Source organism: Pseudorca crassidens, chromosome 4 (assembly GCF_039906515.1).
Source record: "Pseudorca crassidens isolate mPseCra1 chromosome 4, mPseCra1.hap1, whole genome shotgun sequence".
NCBI lineage: Eukaryota > Metazoa > Chordata > Mammalia > Artiodactyla > Delphinidae > Pseudorca > Pseudorca crassidens.
The window spans coordinates 98,169,907-98,191,806 of record NC_090299.1 but is presented as its reverse complement, the minus strand read 5'-3'; positions in this window follow the sequence as shown (position 1 = coordinate 98,191,806).

Below are 21,900 nucleotides of genomic sequence, written 5' to 3'. Positions count from 1 at the left end.
GTTGGTTTTCTACATTTGAGACCCTGTTCTGTTTTGTAATTCAGTTCCTGTGTAGCCAAGTTTACATTCCATGTGGTAGAGATATCTTATGATGTTTCTTTCTCTGTGTGACTTATTTCACTTAGAATCATCGTACCTGAATCCACTCATTATGCTGCTACGGGCCTGATGACATAGATTTCATTGCTGAGTGATATTGCATTGTACGTAAGTACCACAACTTCTTTATCCATTTTGCACTTTCTGTGATATTGAACTTGTACCGTAAACGAGGTTCTTGTAAAAAGAGCCGTCCCAAACTTTGGGGTGGCTGTGTCTTTTTGATTTTAATTTCCCTAAGCTATAGGACCATAAGTGGAAGTGCCCTAGGCTCTGTTGCTTTGTTTTTTAGATGTTTCAGGAAACACCATACACTTCTCCAGAGTGGCTGTTCGCAATTTACATCCCGCACATCAGCATAACAAGGTTCCCACTTCTCCATGGCCTGTCCTGCCTTTCTGGATTTTACACTTATTTCAGATGGCCCTTTTGACCAGGGTGCAGTGAGACTTCATTGTAGTGCAGATTTCCTTTGCAAGCTTGCTTGGTTGGCCAAAAAGGGCGTATGAGTTTATTTCTGAATATATTCAGGAAAAAACGCATATGCCCTTTTTGGCCAAGTGCATCATTGTGGACGTTCTGCCTCTTTTCCTATGCTTTACATGCAATTCCAGTCTGCCTCCTGAAATCGGTTTCCTGCAATTCTGCCCCGCTTTCAAGTCCTCTTGGCAGCCTTACTTCAATATATTTTTGGACGATAGCTGTCATTTATAACTCTGCAGGTATGTGAATGACAGTGCCCCTGAGCTCCTTTCTTCAACTCGCTTTCTTGTGAGCTGGCCGCAACACCGCAGCATTGCTTCAGGCCCTAGTGTGGTTCCGGCATGGCACACTGAGCCTTTGGTTAATTCCTCTTCCTGGTGGGAAATGAGAGTTAAATTTGCCCGTCCAGACACCTCCAGCTAGTCTCTCATTGGTTCTCCCTATTCCTGTTCATTTTCCGCAGAAATTGCAAACTGGGCCAAACAGGAGGTTAAAGGCACTGACTCTCCAAGTGGGGAGAGTGTTAGTAAAGCATCTGGAATGTTGCACCCGAGTAGCAGGGGACGAAAACTGACACAATTGAACACGTTTCCCGATCACACGGTGGATCATACTCTGGGTTCCACATGCATGTTTTAGCTGAAGGAAGAATCCCTTAAACCTGGAGAGTTGAGACCCATGGAATGGGTACCATGCAATATGACTTCAAAGGGTCTGCATTTGTCCACCGAACCTCACCAATCCTATCACTGCTGCGTTTATGCCGCTGTACACACGCTTGATTCTCTTTCTGAGACATATAAATCCATAGGTTTTAAGATTCTTCCTAGTCAGGTATATTCTTAGGCGTTTATTATGGGGTGTAGATTCCACTTCGTTGAGCAAGGAGTAGCTCTTGTCTATTACATATTTGGCTTATGGAACGGTATCTGTGCTAATTTCAATCTCTGGTTTTATGCAGCACCCCAACTCACCTTTCGCCTTAAGCAAGCATAAGTTGGTTTTCTACATTTGAGACCCTGTTCTGTTTTGTAATTCAGTTCCTGTGTAGCCAAGTTTACATTCCGTGTAGTAGTGATATCTTATGATGTTTCTTTTTCTGTGTGACTTATTTCACTTAGAATCATCGTACCTGAATCCACTCATTATGCTGCTATGGGCCTGATGACATAGATTTCATTGCTGAGTGATATTGCATTGTACGTAAGTACCACAACTTCTTTATCCATTTTTCATTTTCTGTGATTTTGAACTTGTACTGTAAACGAGGTTCTTGTAAACAGAGCCGTCCCAAACTTTGGGGTGGCTGTGTCTTTTTGATTTTAATTTCCCTAAGCTATAGGACCATAAATGGAAGTGCCCTAGGCTCTGTTGTTTTGTGTTTTAGATGTTTCAGGAAACACCATACACTTCTCCAGAGTGGCTGTTGGCAATTTACATCCCGCCCATCAGCATAACAAGGCTCCCAATTCTCCATGGCTTGTCCTGCCTTTCTGGATTTTACACTTTTTTCAGATGGCCCTTTTGACCGGGGGGCATTGAGACTTCATTGTAGTGCAGATTTCCTTTGCAAGCTTGCTTGGTTGGCCAAAAAGGGCGTATGCGTTTTTTCCTGAATGTATTCAGGAAAAAACGCATACGCCCTTTTTGGCCAAGTGCATCATTGTGGACGTTCTGCCTCTTTTCCTATGCTTTACATGCAATTCCAGTCTACCTCCTGAAATCGGTTTCCTGCAATTCTGCCCAGCGTTCAAGTCCTCTTGGCAGCCTTACTTCAATATATTTTTGGACGATAGCTGTCATTTATAACTCTGCAGGTATGTGAATTACAGTGCCCCTGAGCTCCTTTCTTCAACTCGCTTTCTTGTGAGCTGGCCGCAACACCGCAGCATTGCTTCAGGCCCTAGTGTGGTTCCGGCATGGCACACTGAGCCTTTGGTTAATTCCTCTTCCTGGTGGGAAATGAGAGTTAAATTTGCCCGTCCAGACACCTCCAGCTAGTCTCTCATTGGTTCTCCCTATTCCTGTTCATTTTCCGCAGAAATTGCAAACTGGGCCAAACAGGAGGTTAAAGGCACTGACTCTCCAAGTGGGGAGAGTGTTAGTAAAGCGTCTGGAATGTTGCACCCGAGTACCAGGGGACGAAAACTGACACAATTGAACACGTTTCCCTATCACACGGTGGATCATACTCTGGGTTCCACATGCATGTTTTAGCTGAAGGAAGAATCCCTTAAACCTGGAGAGTTGAGACCCATGGAATGGGTACCATGCAATATGAATTCAAAGGGTCTGCATTTGCCCACCGAACCTCACCAATAATATCACTGCTGCGTTTATGCCGCTGTACACACGCTTGATTCTCTTTTGGAGACATATAAATCCATAGGTTTTAAGATTCTTACTAGTCAGGTATATTCTTAGGCGTTTAATATGGGGTGTAGAGTCCACTTCGTTGAGCAAGGAGTAGCTCTTGTCTATTACATATTTGGCTTATGGAACGGTATCTGTGCTAATTTCAATCTTTGGTTTTATGTAGCACCCCAACTCAACATTCCTTTTAAGCAAGCATAAGTCGGTTTTCTACATTTGAGACCCTGTTCTGTTTTGTAATTCAGTTCCTGTGTAGCCAAGTTTACATTCCATGTGGTAGAGATATCTTATGATGTTTGTTTTTCTGTGTGACTTATTTCACTTAGAATCATCGTACCTGAATCCACTCATTATGCTGCTACGGGCCTGATGACATAGATTTCATTGCTGAGTGATATTGCATTGTACGTAAGTACCACAACTTCTTGATCCATTTTTCGCTTTCTGTGATATTGAACTTGTACCGTAAACGAGGTTCTTGTAAACAGAGCTGTCCCAAACATTGGGGTGTTTGTGTCTTTTTGATTTTAATTTCCCTAAGCTATAGGACCATAAGTGGAAGTGCCCTAGGCTCTGTTGCTTTGTTTTTTAGATGTTTCAGGAAACACCATACACTTCTCCAGAGTGGCTGTTGGCAATTTACATCCCGCCCATCAGCATAACAAGGCTCCCAGTTCTCCATGGCCTGTCCTGCCTTTCTGGATTTTACACTTTTTTCAGATGGCCCTTTTGACCGGGGGGCAGTGAGACTTCATTGTAGTGCAGATTTCCTTTGCAAGCTTGCTTGGTTGGCCAAAAAGGGCGTATGCGTTTTTTCCTGAATGTATTCAGGAAAAAACGCATACGCCCTTTTTGGCCAAGTGCATCATTGTGGACGTTCTGCCTCTTTTCCTATGCTTTACATGCAATTCCAGTCTACCTCCTGAAATCGGTTTCCTGCAATTCTGCCCCGCTTTCAAGTCCTCTTGGCAGCCTTACTTCAATATATTTTTGGACGATAGCTGTCATTTATAACTCTGCAGGTATGTGAATTACAGTGCCCTTGAGCTCCTTTCTTCAACTCGCTTTCTTGTGAGCTGGCCGCAACACCGCAGCATTGCTTCAGGCCCTAGTGTGGTTCCGGCATGGCACACTGAGCCTTTGGTTAATTCCTCTTCCTGGTGGGAAATGAGAGTTAAATTTGCCCGTCCAGACACCTCCAGCTAGTCTCTCATTGGTTCTCCCTATTCCTGTTCATTTTCCGCAGAAATTGCAAACTGGGCCAAACAGGAGGTTAAAGGCACTGACTCTCCAAGTGGGGAGAGTGTTAGTAAAGCGTCTGGAATGTTGCACCCGAGTACCAGGGGACGAAAACTGACACAATTGAACACGTTTCCCTATCACACGGTGGATCATACTCTGGGTTCCACATGCATGTTTTAGCTGAAGGAAGAATCCCTTAAACCTGGAGAGTTGAGACCCATGGAATGGGTACCATGCAATATGACTTCAAAGGGTCTGCATTTGTCCACCGAACCTCACCAATAATATCACTGCTGCGTTTATACCGCTGTACACACGCTTGATTCTCTTTCGGAGACATATAAATCCATAGGTTTTAAGATTCTTACTAGTCAGGTATATTCTTAGGCGTTTAATATGGGGTGTAGAGTCCACTTCGTTGAGCAAGGAGTAGCTCTTGTCTATTACATATTTGGCTTATGGAACGGTATCTGTGCTAATTTCAATCTTTGGTTTTATGTAGCACCCCAACTCAACATTCCTTTTAAGCAAGCATAAGTCGGTTTTCTACATTTGAGACCCTGTTCTGTTTTGTAATTCAGTTCCTGTGTAGCCAAGTTTACATTCCATGTGGTAGAGATATCTTATGATGTTTGTTTTTCTGTGTGACTTATTTCACTTAGAATCATCGTACCTGAATCCACTCATTATGCTGCTACGGGCCTGATGACATAGATTTCATTGCTGAGTGATATTGCATTGTACGTAAGTACCACAACTTCTTGATCCATTTTTCGCTTTCTGTGATATTGAACTTGTACCGTAAACGAGGTTCTTGTAAACAGAGCTGTCCCAAACATTGGTGTGTTTGTGTCTTTTTGATTTTAATTTCCCTAAGCTATAGGACCATAAGTGGAAGTGCCCTAGGCTCTGTTGCTTTGTTTTTTAGATGTTTCAGGAAACACCATACACTTCTCCAGAGTGGCTGTTGGCAATTTACATCCCGCCCATCAGCATAACAAGGCTCCCAGTTCTCCATGGCCTGTCCTGCCTTTCTGGATTTTACACTTTTTTCAGATGGCACTTTTGACCGGGGGGCAGTGAGACTTCATTGTAGTGCAGATTTCCTTTGCAAGCTTGCTTGGTTGGCCAAAAAGGGCGTAGGCTTTTTTTCTTGAGGAAAAATCGCATATGCCCTTTTTGGCCAAGTGCATCATTGTAGACGTTCTGCCTCTTTTCCTATGCTTTACATGCAATTCCAGTCTACCTCCTGAAATCAGTTTCCTGCAATTCTGCCCCGCTTTCAAGTCCTCTTGGCAGCCTTACTTCAATATATTTTTGGACGATAGCTGTCATTTATAACTCTGCAGTTTTGTGAATTACAGTGCCCCTGAGCTCCTTTCTTCAACTTGCTTTCTTGTGAGCTGGCCGCAACACCGCAGCATCGCTTCAGGCCCTAGTGTTGTTCCGGCATGGCACGCTGAGCCTTTGGTTAATTCCTCTTCCTGGTGGGAAATGAGAGTTAAATTTGCCCGTCCAGACACCTCCAGCCAGTTTCTCATTGGTTCTCCCTATTCCTGTTCATTTTCCGCAGAAATTGCAAACTGGGCCAAACAGGAGGTTAAAGGCACTGACTCTCCAAGTGGGGAGAGTGTTAGTAAAGCGTCTGGAATGTTGCACCCGAGTACCAGGGGACGAAAACTGACACATTAGAACACGTTTCCCGATCACACGGTGGATCATACTCTGGGTTCCACATGCATGTTTTAGCTGAAGGAAGAATCCCTTAAACCTGGAGAGTTGAGACCCATGGAATGGGTACCATGCAATATGACTTCAAAGGGTCTGCATTTGCTCACCGAACCTCATCAATCCTATCACTGCTGCGTTTATGCTGCTATACACACGCTTGATTCTCTTTCGGAGATATATAAATCTATAGGTTTTAAGATTCTTACTAGTCAGGTATATTCTTATGCATTTAATATGGGGTGTTGAGTCCACTTCGTTGAGCAATGAGTAGCTCTTGTCTATTACATATTTGGCTTATGGAACGGTATCTGTGCTAATTTCAATCTCTGGTTTTATGCAGCACCCCAACTCACCTTTCCCCTTAAGCAAGCATAAGATGGTTTTCTACATTTGAGACCCTGTTCTGTTTTGTAATTCAGTTCCTGTGTAGCCAAGTTTACATTCCGTGTAGTAGTGATATCTTATGATGTTTCTTTTTCTGTGTGACTTATTTCACTTAGAATCATCGTACCTGAATCCACTCATTATGCTGCTATGGGCCTGATGACATAGATTTCATTGCTGAGTGATATTGCATTGTACGTAAGTACCACAACTTCTTTATCCATTTTTCATTTTCTGTGATTTTGAACTTGTACTGTAAACGAGGTTCTTGTAAACAGAGCCGTCCCAAACTTTGGGGTGGCTGTGTCTTTTTGATTTTAATTTCCCTAAGCTATAGGACCATAAATGGAAGTGCCCTAGGCTCTGTTGCTTTGTTTTTTAGATGTTTCAGGAAACACCATACACTTCTCCAGAGTGGCTGTTGGCAATTTACATGCCGCCCATCAGCATAACAAGGCTCCCAATTCTCCATGGCTTGTCCTGCCTTTCTGGATTTTACACTTTTTTCAGATGGCCCTTTTGACCGGGGGGCAGTGAGACTTCATTGTAGTGCAGATTTCCTTTGCAAGCTTGCTTGGTTGGCCAAAAAGGGCGTATGCGTTTTTTCCTGAATATATTAAGGAAAAAACGCATACGCCCTTTTTGGCCAAGTGCATCATTGTGGACGTTCTGCCTCTTTTCCTATGCTTTACATGCAATTCCAGTCTACCTCCTGAAATCGGTTTCCTGCAATTCTGCCCCGCTTTCAAGTCCTCTTGGCAGCCTTACTTCAATATATTTTTGGACGATAGCTATCATTTATAACTCTGCAGGTATGTGAATGACAGTGCCCCTGAGCTCCTTTCTTCAACTCGCTTTCTTGTGAGCTGGCCGCAACACCGCAGGATTGCTTCAGGCCTTAGTGTGGTTCCGGCATGGCACGCTGAGCCTTTGGTTAATTCCTCTTCCTGGTGGGAAATGAGAGTTAAATTTGCCCGTCCAGACACCTCCAGCTAGTCTCTCATTGGTTCTCCCTATTCCTGTTCATTTTCCGCAGAAATTGCAAACTGGGCCAAACAGGAGGTTAAAGGCACTGACTCTCCAAGTGGGGAGAGTGTTAGTAAAGCGTCTGGAATGTTGCACCCGAGTACCGGGGGACGAAAACTGAGTCACATTTGAACACGTTTCCCGATCACACGGTGGATCATACTCTGGGTTCCACATGCATGTTTTAGCTGAAGGAAGAATCCCTTAAACCTGGAGAGTTGAGACCCATGGAATGGGTACCATGCAATATGACTTGAAAGGGTCTGCATTTGCTCACCGAACCTCACCAATCCTATCACTGCTGCGTTTATGCCGCTGTACACATGGTTGATTCTCTTTTGGAGACATATAAATCCATAGGTTTTAAGATTCTTACTAGTCAGGTATATTCTTAGGCGTTTAATATGGGGTGTTGAGTCCACTTCGTTGAGCAATGAGTAGCTCTTGTCTATTACATATTTGGCTTATGGAACGGTATCTTTTCTAATTTCAATCTCTGGTTTTATGCAGCACCCCAACTCACCTTTCCCCTTAAGCAAGCATAAGATGGTTTTCTACATTTGAGACCCTGTTCTATTTTGTAATTCAGTTCCTGTGTAGCCAAGTTTACATTCCGTGTAGTAGTGATATCTTATGATGTTTCTTTTTCTGTGTGACTTATTTCACTTAGGATCATCGTACCTGAATCCACTCATTATGCTGCTATGGGCCTGATGACATAGATTTCATTGCTGAGTGATATTGCATTGTACGTAAGTACCACAACTTCTTTATCCATTTTTCATTTTCTGTGATTTTGAACTTGTACTGTAAACGAGGTTCTTGTAAACAGAGCCGTCCCAAACTTTGGGGTGGCTGTGTCTTTTTGATTTTAATTTCCCTAAGCTATAGGACCATAAATGGAAGTGCCCTAGGCTCTGTTGCTTTGTTTTTTAGATGTTTCAGGAAACACCATACACTTCTCCAGAGTGGCTGTTGGCAATTTACATCCCGCCCATCAGCATAACAAGGCTCCCAATTCTCCATGGCTTGTCCTGCCTTTCTGGATTTTACACTTTTTTCAGATGGCCCTTTTGACCGGGTGGCAGTGAGACTTCATTGTAGTGCAGATTTCCTTTGCAAGCTTGCTTGGTTGGCCAAAAAGGGCATATGCGTTTTTTCCTGAATGTATTCAGGAAAAAACGCATACGCCCTTTTTGGCCAAGTGCATCATTGTGGACGTTCTGCCTCTTTTCCTATGCTTTACATGCAATTCCAGTCTACCTCCTGAAATCGGTTTCCTGCAATTCTGCCCTGCTTTCAAGTCCTCTTGGCAGCCTTACTTCAATATATTTTTGGACGATAGCTGTCATTTATAACTCTGCAGGTATGTGAATGACAGTGCCCCTGAGCTCCTTTCTTCAACTCGCTTTCCTGTGAGCTGGCCGCAACACCGCAGCATTGCTTCAGGCCCTAGTGTGGTTCCGGCATGGCACGCTGAGCCTTTGGTTAATTCCTCTTCCTGGTGGGAAATCAGAGTTAAATTTGCCCGTCCAGACACCTCCAGCTAGTCTCTCATTGGTTCTCCCTATTCCTGTTCATTTTCCGCAGAAATTGCAAACTGGGCCAAACAGGAGGTTAAAGGCACTGACTCTCCAAGTGGGGAGAGTGTTAGTAAAGCGTCTGGAATGTTGCACCCGAGTACCAGGGGACGAAAACTGACACAATTGAACACGTTTCCCTATCACACGGTGGATCATACTCTGGGTTCCACATGCATGTTTTAGCTGAAGGAAGAATCCCTTAAACCTGGAGAGTTGAGACCCATGGAATGGGTACCATGCAATATGACTTCAAAGGGTCTGCATTTGTCCACCGAACCTCAACAATAATATCACTGCTGCGTTTATGCCGCTGTACACACGCTTGATTCTCTTTCGGAGACATATAAATCCATAGGTTTTAAGATTCTTACTAGTCAGGTATATTCTTAGGCGTTTAATATGGGGTGTAGAGTCCACTTCGTTGAGCAAGGAGTAGCTCTTGTCTATTACATATTTGGCTTATGGAACGGTATCTGTGCTAATTTCAATCTTTGGTTTTATGTAGCACCCCAACTCAACTTTCCGCTTAAGCAAGCATAAGTCGGTATTCTACATTTGAGACCCTGTTCTGTTTTGTAATTCAGTTCCTGTGTAGCCAAGTTTACATTCCATGTGGTAGAGATATCTTATGATGTTTCTTTTTCTGTGTGACTTATTTCACTTAGAATCATCGTACCTGAATCCACTCATTATGCTGCTACGGGCCTGATGACATAGATTTCATTGCTGAGTGATATTGCATTGTACGTAAGTACCACAACTTCTTGATCCATTTTTCGCTTTCTGTGATATTGAACTTGTACCATAAACAAGGTTCTTGTAAACAGAGCTGTCCCAAATATTGGGGTAGTTGTGTCTTTTTGATTTTAATTTCCCTAAGCTATAGGACCATAAGTGGAAGTGCCCTAGGCTCTGTTGCTTTGTTTTTTAGATGTTTCAGGAAACACCATACACTTCTCCAGAGTGGCTGTTGGCAATTTACATCCCGCCCATCAGCATAACAAGGCTCCCATTTCTCCATGGCCTGTCCTGCCTTTCTGGATTTTACACTTTTTTCAGATGGCACTTTTGACCGGGGGGCAGTGAGACTTCATTGTAGTGCAGATTTCCTTTGCAAGCTTGCTTGGTTGGCCAAAAAGGGCGTAGGCTTTTTTTCTTGAGGAAAAATCGCATATGCCCTTTTTGGCCAAGTGCATCATTGTCGACGTTCTGCCTCTTTTCCTATGCTTTACATGCAATTCCAGTCTACCTCCTGAAATCGGTTTCCTGCAATTCTGCCCCGCTTTCAAGTCCTCTTGGCAGCCTTACTTCAATATATTTTTGGATGATAGCTGTCATTTATAACTCTGCATGTCTGTGAATGACAGTGCCCCTGAGCTCCTTTCTTCAACTCGCTTTCTTGTGAGCTGGCCGCAACACCGCAGCATCGCTTCAGGCCCTAGTGTTGTTCCGGCATGGCACGCTGAGCCTTTGGTTAATTCCTCTTCCTGGTGGGAAATGAGAGTTAAATTTGCCCGTCCAGACACCTCCAGCTAGTCTCTCATTGGTTCTCCCTATTCCTGTTCATTTTCCGCAGAAATTGGAAACTGGGCCAAACAGGAGGTTAAAGGCACTGACTCTCCAAGTGGGGAGAGTGTTAGTAAAGCGTCTGGAATGTTGCACCCGAGTACCAGGGGACGAAAACTGACACATTTGAACACGTTTCCCGATCACACGGTGGATCATACTCTGGGTTCCACATGCATGTTTTAGCTGAAGGAAGAATCCCTTAAACCTGGAGAGTTGAGACCCATGGAATGGGTACCATGCAATATGACTTCAAAGGGTCTGCATTTGTCCACCGAACCTCACCAATCCTATCACTGCTGCGTTTATGCCGCTGTACACACGCTTGATTCTCTTTCGGAGACATATAAATCCATAGGTTTTAAGATTCTTACTAGTCAGGTATATTCTTAGGCGTTTATTATGGGGTGTAGAGTCCACTTCGTTGAGCAAGGAGTAGCTCTTGACTATTACATATTTGGCTTATGGAACGGTATCTGTGCTAATTTCAATCTCTGGTTTTATGCAGCACCCCAACTCACCTTTCGCCTTAAGCAAGCATAAGTTGGTTTTCTACATTTGAGACCCTGTTCTGTTTTGTAATTCAGTTCCTGTGTAGCCAAGTTTACATTCCGTGTAGTAGTGATATCTTATGATGTTTCTTTTTCTGTGTGACTTATTTCACTTAGAATCATCGTACCTGAATCCACTCATTATGCTGCTATGGGCCTGATGACATAGATTTCATTGCTGCGTGATATTGCATTGTACGTAATTACCACAAATTCTTTATCCATTTTTCACTTGCTGTGATACTGAACTTGTACCGTAAATGAGGTTCTTGTAAACAGAGCCGTCCCAAACTTTGGGGTGGCTGTGTCTTTTTGATTTTAATTTCCCTAAGCTATAGGACCATAAGTGGAAGTGCCCTAGGCTCTGTTGCTTTGTTTTTTAGATGTTTCAGGAAACACCATACACTTCTCCAGAGTGGCTGTTGGCAATTTACATCCCGCCCATCAGCATAACAAGGCTCCCAATTCTCCATGGCTTGTCCTGCCTTTCTGGATTTTACACTTTTTTCAGATGGCCCTTTTGACCGGGGGGCAGTGAGACTTCATTGTAGTGCAGATTTCCTTTGCAAGCTTGCTTGGTTGGCCAAAAAGGGCGTATGCGTTTTTTCCTGAATGTATTCAGGAAAAAACGCATACGCCCTTTTTGGCCAAGTGCATCATTGTGGACGTTCTGCCTCTTTTCCTATGCTTTACATGCAATTCCAGTCTACCTCCTGAAATCGGTTTCCTGCAATTCTGCCCCGCTTTCAAGTCCTCTTGGCAGCCTTACTTCAATATAATTTTGAACGATAGTTGTCATTTATAACTCTGCAGGTATGTGAATTACAGTGCCCCTGAGCTCCTTTCTTCAACTTGCTTTCTTGTGAGCTGGCCGCAACACCGCAGCATTGCTTCAGGCCCTAGTGTGGTTCCGGCATGGCACACTGAGCCTTTGGTTAATTCCTCTTCCTGGTGGGAAATCAGAGTTAAATTTGCCCGTCCAGACACCTCCAGCTAGTCTCTCATTGGTTCTCCCTATTCCTGTTCATTTTCCGCAGAAATTGCAAACTGGGCCAAACAGGAGGTTAAAGGCACTGACTCTCCAAGTGGGGAGAGTGTTAGTAAAGCGTCTGGAATGTTGCACCCGAGTACCAGGGGACGAAAACTGACACAATTGAACACGATTCCCTATCACACGGTGGATCATACTCTGGGTTCCACATGCATGTTTTAGCTGAAGTAAGAATCCCTTAAACCTGGAGAGTTGAGACCCATGGAATGGGTACCATGCAATATGACTTCAAAGGGTCTGCATTTGTCCACCGAACCTCACCAATAATATCACTGCTGCGTTTATGCTGCTGTACACACGCTTGAATCGATTTCGGAGACATATAAATCCATAGGTTTTAAGATTCTTACTAGTCAGGTATATTCTTAGGCGTTTAATATGGGGTGTAGAGTCCACTTCGTTGAGCAAGGAGTAGCTCTTGTCTATTACATATTTGGCTTATGGAACGGTATCTGTGCTAATTTCAATCTTTGATTTTATGTAGCACCCCAACTCAACTTTCCTCTTAAGCAAGCATAAGTCGGTTTTCTACATTTGAGACCATGTTCTGTTTTGTAATTCAGTTCCTGTGTAGCCAAGTTTACATTCCATGTGGTAGAGATATCTTATGATGTTTCTTTTTCTGTGTGACTTATTTCACTTAGAATCATCGTACCTGAATCCACTCATTATGCTGCTACGGGCCTGATGACATAGATTTCATTGCTGAGTGATATTGCATTGTACGTAAGTACCACAACTTCTTGATCCATTTTTCGCTTTCTGTGATATTGAACTTGTACCGTAAACGAGGTTCTTGTAAACAGAGCTGTCCCAAACATTGGGGTGGTTGTGTCTTTTTGATTTTAATTTCCCTAAGCTATAGGACCATAAGTGGAAGTGCCCTAGGCTCTGTTGCTTTGTTTTTTAGATGTTTCAGGAAACACCATACACTTCTCCAGAGTGGCTGTTGGCAATTTACATCCCGCCCATCAGCATAACAAGGCTCCCAGTTCTCCATGGCCTGTCCTGCCTTTCTGGATTTTACACTTTTTTCAGATGGCCCTTTTGACCGGGGGGCAGTGAGACTTCATTGTAGTGCAGATTTCCTTTGCAAGCTTGCTTGGTTGGCCAAAAAGGGCGTAGGCTTTTTTTCTTGAGGAAAAATCGCATATGCCCTTTTTGGCCAAGTGCATCATTGTGGACGTTCTGCCTCTTTTCCTATGCTTTACATGCAATTCCAGTCTACCTCCTGAAATCGGTTTCCTGCAATTCTGCCCAGCGTTCAAGTCCTCTTGGCAGCCTTACTTCAATATATTTTTGGACGATAGCTGTCATTTATAACTCTGCAGGTTTGTGAATGACAGTGCCCCTGAGCTCCTTTCTTCAACTCGCTTTCTTGTGAGCTGGCCGCAACACCGCAGGATTGCTTCAGGCCCTAGTGTGGTTCCGGCATGACATGCTGAGCCTTTGGTTAATTCCTCTTCCTGGTGGGAAATGAGAGTTAACTTTGCCCGTCCAGACACCTCCAGCTAGTCTCTCAATGGTTCTCCCTATTCCTGTTCATTTTCCGCAGAAATTGCAAACTGGGCCAAACAGGAGGTTAAAGGCACTGACTCTCCAAGAGGGGAGAGTGTTAGTAAAGCGTCTGGAATGTTGCACCCGAGTACCAGGGGACGAAAACTGAGACACATTTGAACACGTTTCCCGATCACATGGTGGATCATACTCTGGGTTCCACATGCATGTTTTAGCTGAAGGAAGAATCCCTTAAACCTGGAGAGTTGAGACCCCTGCAATGGGTACCATGCAATATGACTTCAAAGGGTCTGCATTTGCTCACCGAACCTCACCAATCCTATCACTGCTGCATTTATGCCACTGTACACACGCTTGATTCTCTTTCGGAGACATATAAATCCATAGGTTTTAAGATTCTTACTAGTCAGGTATATTCTTAGGCGTTTAATATGGGGTGTAGAGTCCACTTCGTTGAGCAAGGAGTAGCTCTTGTCTATTACATATTTGGCTTATGGAACGGTATCTGTGCTAATTTCAATCTCTGGTTTTATGCAGCACCCCAACTCACCTTTCCCCTTAAGCAAGCATAAGTCGGTTTTCTACATTTGAGACCCTGTTCTGTTTTGTAATTCAGTTCCTGTGTAGCCAAGTTTACATTCCATGTGGTAGAGATATCTTATGATGTTTCTTTTTCTGTGTGACTTATTTCACTTAGAATCATCGTACCTGAATCCACTCATTATGCTGCTATGGGCCTGATGACATAGATTTCATTGCTGAGTGATATTGCATTGTACGTAAGTACCACAACTTCTTTATCCATTTTTCACTTTCTGTGATTTTGAACTTATACTGTAAATGAGGTTCTTGTAAACAGAGCCTTCCCAAACTTTGGGGTGGCTGTGTCTTTTTGATTTTAATTTCCCTAAGCTATAGGACCATAAGTGGAAGTGCCCTAGGCTCTGTTGCTTTGTTTTGTAGATGTTTCAGGAAACACCATACACTTCTCCAGAGTGGCTGTTGGCAATTTACATCCCGCCCATCAGCATAACAAGGCTCCCAGTTCTCCATGGCCTGTCCTGCCTTTCTGGATTTTACACTTTTTTCAGATGGCCCTTTTGACCGGGGGGCAGTGAGACTTCATTGTAGTGCAGATTTCCTTTGCAAGCTTGCTTGGTTGGCCAAAAAGGGCGTATGCGTTTTTTCCTGAATATATTAAGGAAAAAACGCATACGCCCTTTTTGGCCAAGTGCATCATTGTGGACGTTCTGCCTCTTTTCCTATGCTTTACATGCAATTCCAGTCTACCTCCTGAAATCGGTTTCCTGCAATTCTGCCCCGCTTTCAAGTCCTCTTGGCAGCCTTACTTCAATATATTTTTGGACGATAGCTATCATTTATAACTCTGCAGGTATGTGAATGACAGTGCCCCTGAGCTCCTTTCTTCAACTCGCTTTCTTGTGAGCTGGCCGCAACACCGCAGGATTGCTTCAGGCCCTAGTGTGGTTCCGGCATGACATGCTGAGCCTTTGGTTAATTCCTCTTCCTGGTGGGAAATGAGAGTTAACTTTGCCCGTCCAGACACCTCCAGCTAGTCTCTCATTGGTTCTCCCTATTCCTGTTCATTTTCCGCAGAAATTGCAAACTGGGCCAAACAGGAGGTTAAAGGCACTGACTCTCCAAGAGGGGAGAGTGTTAGTAAAGCGTCTGGAATGTTGCACCCGAGTAACAGGGGACGAAAACTGAGACACATTTGAACACGTTTCCCGATCACATGGTGGATCATACTCTGGGTTCCACATGCATGTTTTAGCTGAAGGAAGAATCCCTTAAACCTGGAGAGTTGAGACCCCTGCAATGGGTACCATGCAATATGACTTCAAAGGGTCTGCATTTGCTCACCGAACCTCACCAATCCTATCACTGCTGCATTTATGCCACTGTACACACGCTTGATTCTCTTTCTGAGACATATAAATCCATAGGTTTTAAGATTCTTACTAGTCAGGTATATTCTTAGGCGTTTAATATGGGGTGTAGAGTCCACTTCGTTGAGCAAGGAGTAGCTCTTGTCTATTACATATTTGGCTTATGGAACGGTATCTGTGCTAATTTCAATCTCTGGTTTTATGCAGCACCCCAACTCACCTTTCCCCTTAAGCAAGCATAAGTCGGTTTCCTACATTTGAGACCCTGTTCTGTTTTGTAATTCAGTTCCTGTGTAGCCAAGTTTACATTCCATGTGGTAGAGATATCTTATGATGTTTCTTTTTCTGTGTGACTTATTTCACTTAGAATCATCGTACCTGAATCCACTCATTATGCTGCTATGGGCCTGATGACATAGATTTCATTGCTGAGTGATATTGCATTGTACGTAAGTACCACAACTTCTTTATCCATTTTTCACTTTCTGTGATTTTGAACTTATACTGTAAACGAGGTTCTTGTAAACAGAGCCTTCCCAAACTCTGGGGTGGCTGTGTCTTTTTGATTTTAATTTCCCTAAGCTATAGGACCATAAGTGGAAGTGCCCTAGGCTCTGTTGCTTTGTTTTGTAGATGTTTCAGGAAACACCATACACTTCTCCAGAGTGGCTGTTGGCAATTTACATCCCGCCCATCAGCATAACAAGGCTCCCAGTTCTCCATGGCCTGTCCTGCCTTTCTGGATTTTACACTTTTTTCAGATGGCCCTTTTGACCGGGGGGCAGTGAGACTTCATTGTAGTGCAGATTTCCTTTGCAAGCTTGCTTGGTTGGCCAAAAAGGGCGTATGCGTTTTTTCCTGAATATATTAAGGAAAAAACGCATACGCCCTTTTTGGCCAAGTGCATCATTGTGGACGTTCTGCCTCTTTTCCTATGCTTTACATGCAATTCCAGTCTACCTCCTGAAATCGGTTTCCTGCAATTCTGCCCCGCTTTCAAGTCCTCTTGGCAGCCTTACTTCAATATATTTTTGGACGATAGCTATCATTTATAACTCTGCAGGTATGTGAATGACAGTGCCCCTGAGCTCCTTTCTTCAACTCGCTTTCTTGTGAGCGGGCCGCAACACCGCAGGATTGCTTCAGGCCCTAGTGTGGTTCCGGCATGGCACGCTGAGCCTTTGTTTAATTCCTCTTCCTGGTGGGAAATGAGAGTTAAATTTGCCCGTCCAGACACCTCCAGCTAGTCTCTCATTGGTTCTCCCTATTCCTGTTCATTTTCCGCAGAAATTGCAAACTGGGCCAAACAGGAGGTTAAAGGCACTGACTCTCCAAGTGGGGAGAGTGTTAGTAAAGCGTCTGGAATGTTGCACCCGAGTACCGGGGGATGAAAACTGACACAATTAAACACGTTTCCCGATCACACGGTGGATCATACTCTGGGTTCCACATGCATGTTTTAGCTGAAGGAAGAATCCCTTAAACCTGGAGAGTTGAGACCCATGGAATGGGTATCATGCAATATGACTTCAAAGGGTCTGCATTTGCTCACCGAACCTCACCAATCCTATCACTGCTGCATTTATGACACTGTACACACGCTTGATTCTCTTTCGGAGACATATAAATCCATAGGTTTTAAGATTCTTTCTAGTCAGGTATATTCTTACGCGTTTAATATGGGTTGTAGAGTCCACTTCGTTGAGCAAGGAGTAGCTCTTGTCTATTAAATATTTGGCTTATGGAACGGTATCTGTTTTAATTTCAATCTCTGGTTTTATGCAGCACCCCAACTCACCTTTCGCCTTAAGCAGGCATAAGTTGGTTTTCTACATTTGAGACCCTGTTCTGTTTTGTAATTCAGTTCCTGTGTAGCCAAGTTTACATTCCTTGTAGTAGTGATATCTTATGATGTTTGTTTTTCTGTGTGACTTATTTCACTTAGAATCATCGTACCTGAATCCACTCATTATGCTGCTACGGGCCTGATGACATAGATTTCATTGCTGAGTGATATTGCATTGTACGTAAGTACCACAACTTCTTTATCCATTTTTCGCTTTCTGTGATATTGAACTTGGACCATAAATGAGGTTCTTGTAAACAGAGCTGTCCCTAACTTTGGGGTGGCTGAGTCTTTTTGATTTTAATTTCCCTAAGCTATAGGACCATAAGTGGAAGTGCCCTAGGCTCTGTTGCTTTGTTTTTTAGATGTTTCAGGAAACACCATACACTTCTCCAGAGTGGCTGTTGGCAATTTACATCCCGCCCATGAGCATAACAAGGCTCCCAGTTCTCCATGGCCTGTCCTGCCTTTCTGGATTTTACACTTTTTTCAGATGGCCCTTTTGACCGGGGGGCAGTGAGACTTCATTGTAGTGCAGATTTCCTTTGAAAGCTTGCTTGGTTGGCCAAAAAGGGCATATGCTTTTTTTCCTGAATATATTCAGGAAAAAACGCATACGCCCTTTTTGGCCAAGTGCATCATTGTGGACGTTCTGCCTCTTTTCCTATGCTTTACATGCAATTCCAGTCTACCTCCTGAAATCGGTTTCCTGCAATTCTGCCCCGCTTTCAAGTCCTCTTGGCAGCCTTACTTCAATATACTTTTGGACGATAGCTATCATTTATAACTCTGCAGGTATGTGAATGACAGTGCCCCTGAGCTCCTTTCTTCAACTCGCTTTCTTGTGAGCTGCCCGCAACACCGCAGGATTGCTTCAGGCCCTAGTGTGGTTCCGGCATGGCATGCTGAGCCTTTGTTTAATTCCTCTTCCTGGTGGGAAATGAGAGTTAAATTTGCCCGTCCAGACACCTCCAGCTAGTCTCTCATTGGTTCTCCCTATTCCTGTTCATTTTCCGCAGAAATTGCAAACTGGGCCAAACAGGAGGTTAAAGGCACTGACTCTCCAAGAGGGGAGAGTGTTAGTAAAGCGTCTGGAATGTTGCACCCGAGTACCAGGGGACGAAAACTGAGACACATTTGAACACGTTTCCCGATCACATGGTGGATCATACTCTGGGTTCCACATGCATGTTTTAGCTGAAGGAAGAATCCCTTAAACCTGGAGAGTTGAGACCCCTGCAATGGGTACCATGCAATATGACTTCAAAGGGTCTGCATTTGCTCACCGAACCTCACCAATCCTATCACTGCTGCATTTATGCCACTGTACACACGCTTGATTCTCTTTCTGAGACATATAAATCCATAGGTTTTAAGATTCTTACTAGTCAGGTATATTCTTAGGCGTTTAATATGGGGTGTAGAGTCCACTTTGTTGAGCAAGGAGTAGCTCTTGTCTATTACATATTTGGCTTATGGAACGGTATCTGTGCTAATTTCAATCTCTGGTTTTATGCAGCACCCTAACTCACCTTTCCCCTTAAGCAAGCATAAGTCGGTTTTCTACATTTGAGACCCTGTTCTGTTTTGTAATTCAGTTCCTGTGTAGCCAAGTTTACATTCCATGTGGTAGAGATATCTTATGATGTTTCTTTTTCTATGTGACTTATTTCACTTAGAATCATCGTACCTGAATCCACTCATTATGCTGCTATGGGCCTGATGACATAGATTTCATTGCTGAGTGATATTGCATTGTACGTAAGTACCACAACTTCTTTATCCATTTTTCACTTTCTGTGATTTTGAACTTATACTGTAAACTAGGTTCTTGTAAACAGAGCCTTCCCAAACTTTGGGGTGGCTGTGTCTTTTTGATTTTAATTTCCCTAAGGTATAGGACCATAAGTGGAAGTGCCCTAGGCTCTGTTGCTTTGTTTTGTAGATGTTTCAGGAAACACCATACACTTCTCCAGAGTGGCTGTTGGCAATTTACATCCCGCCCATCAGCATAACAAGGCTCCCAGTTCTCCATGGGCTGTCCTGCCTTTCTGGATTTTACACTTTTTTCAGATGGCCCTTTTGACCGGGGGGCAGTGAGACTTCATTGTAGTGCAGATTTCCTTTGCAAGCTTGCTTGGTTGGCCAAAAAGGGCGTATGCGTTTTTTCCTGAATATATTCAGGAAAAAACGCATACGCCCTTTTTGGCCAAGTGCATCATTGTGGACGTTCTGCCTGTTTTCCTTTGCTTTACATGCAATTCCAGTCTACCTCCTGAAATCGGTTTCCTGCAATTCTGCCCAGCGTTCAAGTCCTCTTGGCAGCCTTACTTCAATATATTTTTGGACGATAGCTGTCATTTATAACTCTGCAGGTTTGTGAATGACAGTGCCCCTGAGCTCCTTTCTTCAACTCGCTTTCTTGTGAGCTGGCCGCAACACCGCAGCATTGCTTCAGGCCCTAGTGTTGTTCCGGCATGACATGATGAGCCTTTGGTTAATTCCTCTTCCTGGTGGGAAATGAGAGTTAACTTTGCCCGTCCAGACACCTCCAGCTAGTCTCTCATTGGTTCTCCCTATTCCTGTTCATTTTCCGCAGAAATTGCAAACTGGGCCAAACAGGAGGTTAAAGGCACTGACTCTCCAAGTGGGGAGAGTGTTAGTAAAGCGTCTGGAATGTTGCACCCGAGTACCGGGGGATGAAAACTGACACAATTAAACACTTTTCCTGATCACACGGTGGATCATACTCTGGGTTCCACATGCATGTTTTAGCTGAAGGAAGAATCCCTTAAACCTGGAGAGTTGAGACCCCTGCAATGGGTACCATGCAATATGACTTCAAAGGGTCTGCATTTGCTCACCGAACCTCACCAATCCTATCACTGCTGCGTTTATGACACTGTACACACGCTTGATTCTCTTTCAGAGACATATAAATCCATAGGTTTTAAGATTCTTTCTAGTCAGGTATATTCTTAGGCGTTTAATATGGGGTGTAGAGTCCACTTCGTTGAGCAAGGAGTAGCTCTTGTCTATTAAATATTTGGCTTATGGAACGGTATCTGTTTTAATTTCAATCTCTGGTTTTATGCAGCACCCCAACTCACCTTTCGCCTTAAGCAAGCATAAGTTGGTTTTCTACATTTGAGACCCTGTTCTGTTTTGTAATTCAGTTCCTGTGTAGCCAAGTTTACATTCCTTGTAGTAGTGATATCTTATGATGTTTGTTTTTCTGTGTGACTTATTTCACTTAGAATCATCGTACCTGAATCCACTCATTATGCTGCTACGGGCCTGATGACATAGATTTCATTGCTGAGTGATATTGCATTGTACGTAAGTACCACACCATCTTTATCCATTTTTCGCTTTCTGTGATATTGAACTTGGACCATAAATGAGGTTCTTGTAAACAGAGCTGTCCCTAACTTTGGGGTGGCTGAGTCTTTTTGATTTTAATTTCCCTAAGCTATAGGACCATAAGTGGAAGTGCCCTAGGCTCTGTTGCTTTGTTTTTTAGATGTTTCAGGAAACACCATACACTTCTCCAGAGTGGCTGTTGGCAATTTACATCCCACCCATCAGCATAACAAGGCTCCCAGTTCTCCATGGCCTGTCCTGCCTTTCTGGATTTTACACTTTTTTCAGATGGCCCTTTTGACCGGGGGGCAGTGAGACTTCATTGTAGTGCAGATTTCCTTTGCAAGCTTGCTTGGTTGGCCAAAAAGGGCATATGCGTTTTTTCCTGAATATATTCAGGAAAAAACGCATACGCCCTTTTTGGCCAAGTGCATCATTGTGGACGTTCTGCCTCTTTTCCTATGCTTTACATGCAATTCCAGTCTACCTCCTGAAATCGGTTTCCTGCAATTCTGCCCCGCTTTCAAGTCCTCTTGGCAGCCTTACTTCAATATACTTTTGGACGATAGCTATCATTTATAACTCTGCAGGTATGTGAATGACAGTGCCCCTGAGCTCCTTTCTTCAACTCGCTTTCTTGTGAGCTGGCCGCAACACCGCAGGATTGCTTCAGGCCCTAGTGTGGTTCCGGCATGGCATGCTGAGCCTTTGTTTAACTCCTCTTCCTGGTGGGAAATGAGAGTTAAATTTGCCCGTCCAGACACCTCCAGCTAGTCTCTCATTGGTTCTCCCTATTCCTGTTCATTTTCCGCAGAAATTGCAAACTGGGCCAAACAGGAGGTTAAAGGCACTGACTCTCCAAGAGGGGAGAGTGTTAGTAAAGCGTCTGGAATGTTGCACCCGAGTACCAGGGGACGAAAACTGAGACACATTTGAACACGTTTCCCGATCACATGGTGGATCATACTCTGGGTTCCACATGCATGTTTTAGCTGAAGGAAGAATCCCTTAAACCTGGAGAGTTGAGACCCCTGCAATGGGTACCATGCAATATGCCTTGAAAGGGTCTGCATTTGCTCACCGAACCTCACCAATCCTATCACTGCTGCATTTATGCCACTGTACACACGCTTGATTCTCTTTCTGAGACATATAAATCCATAGGTTTTAAGAT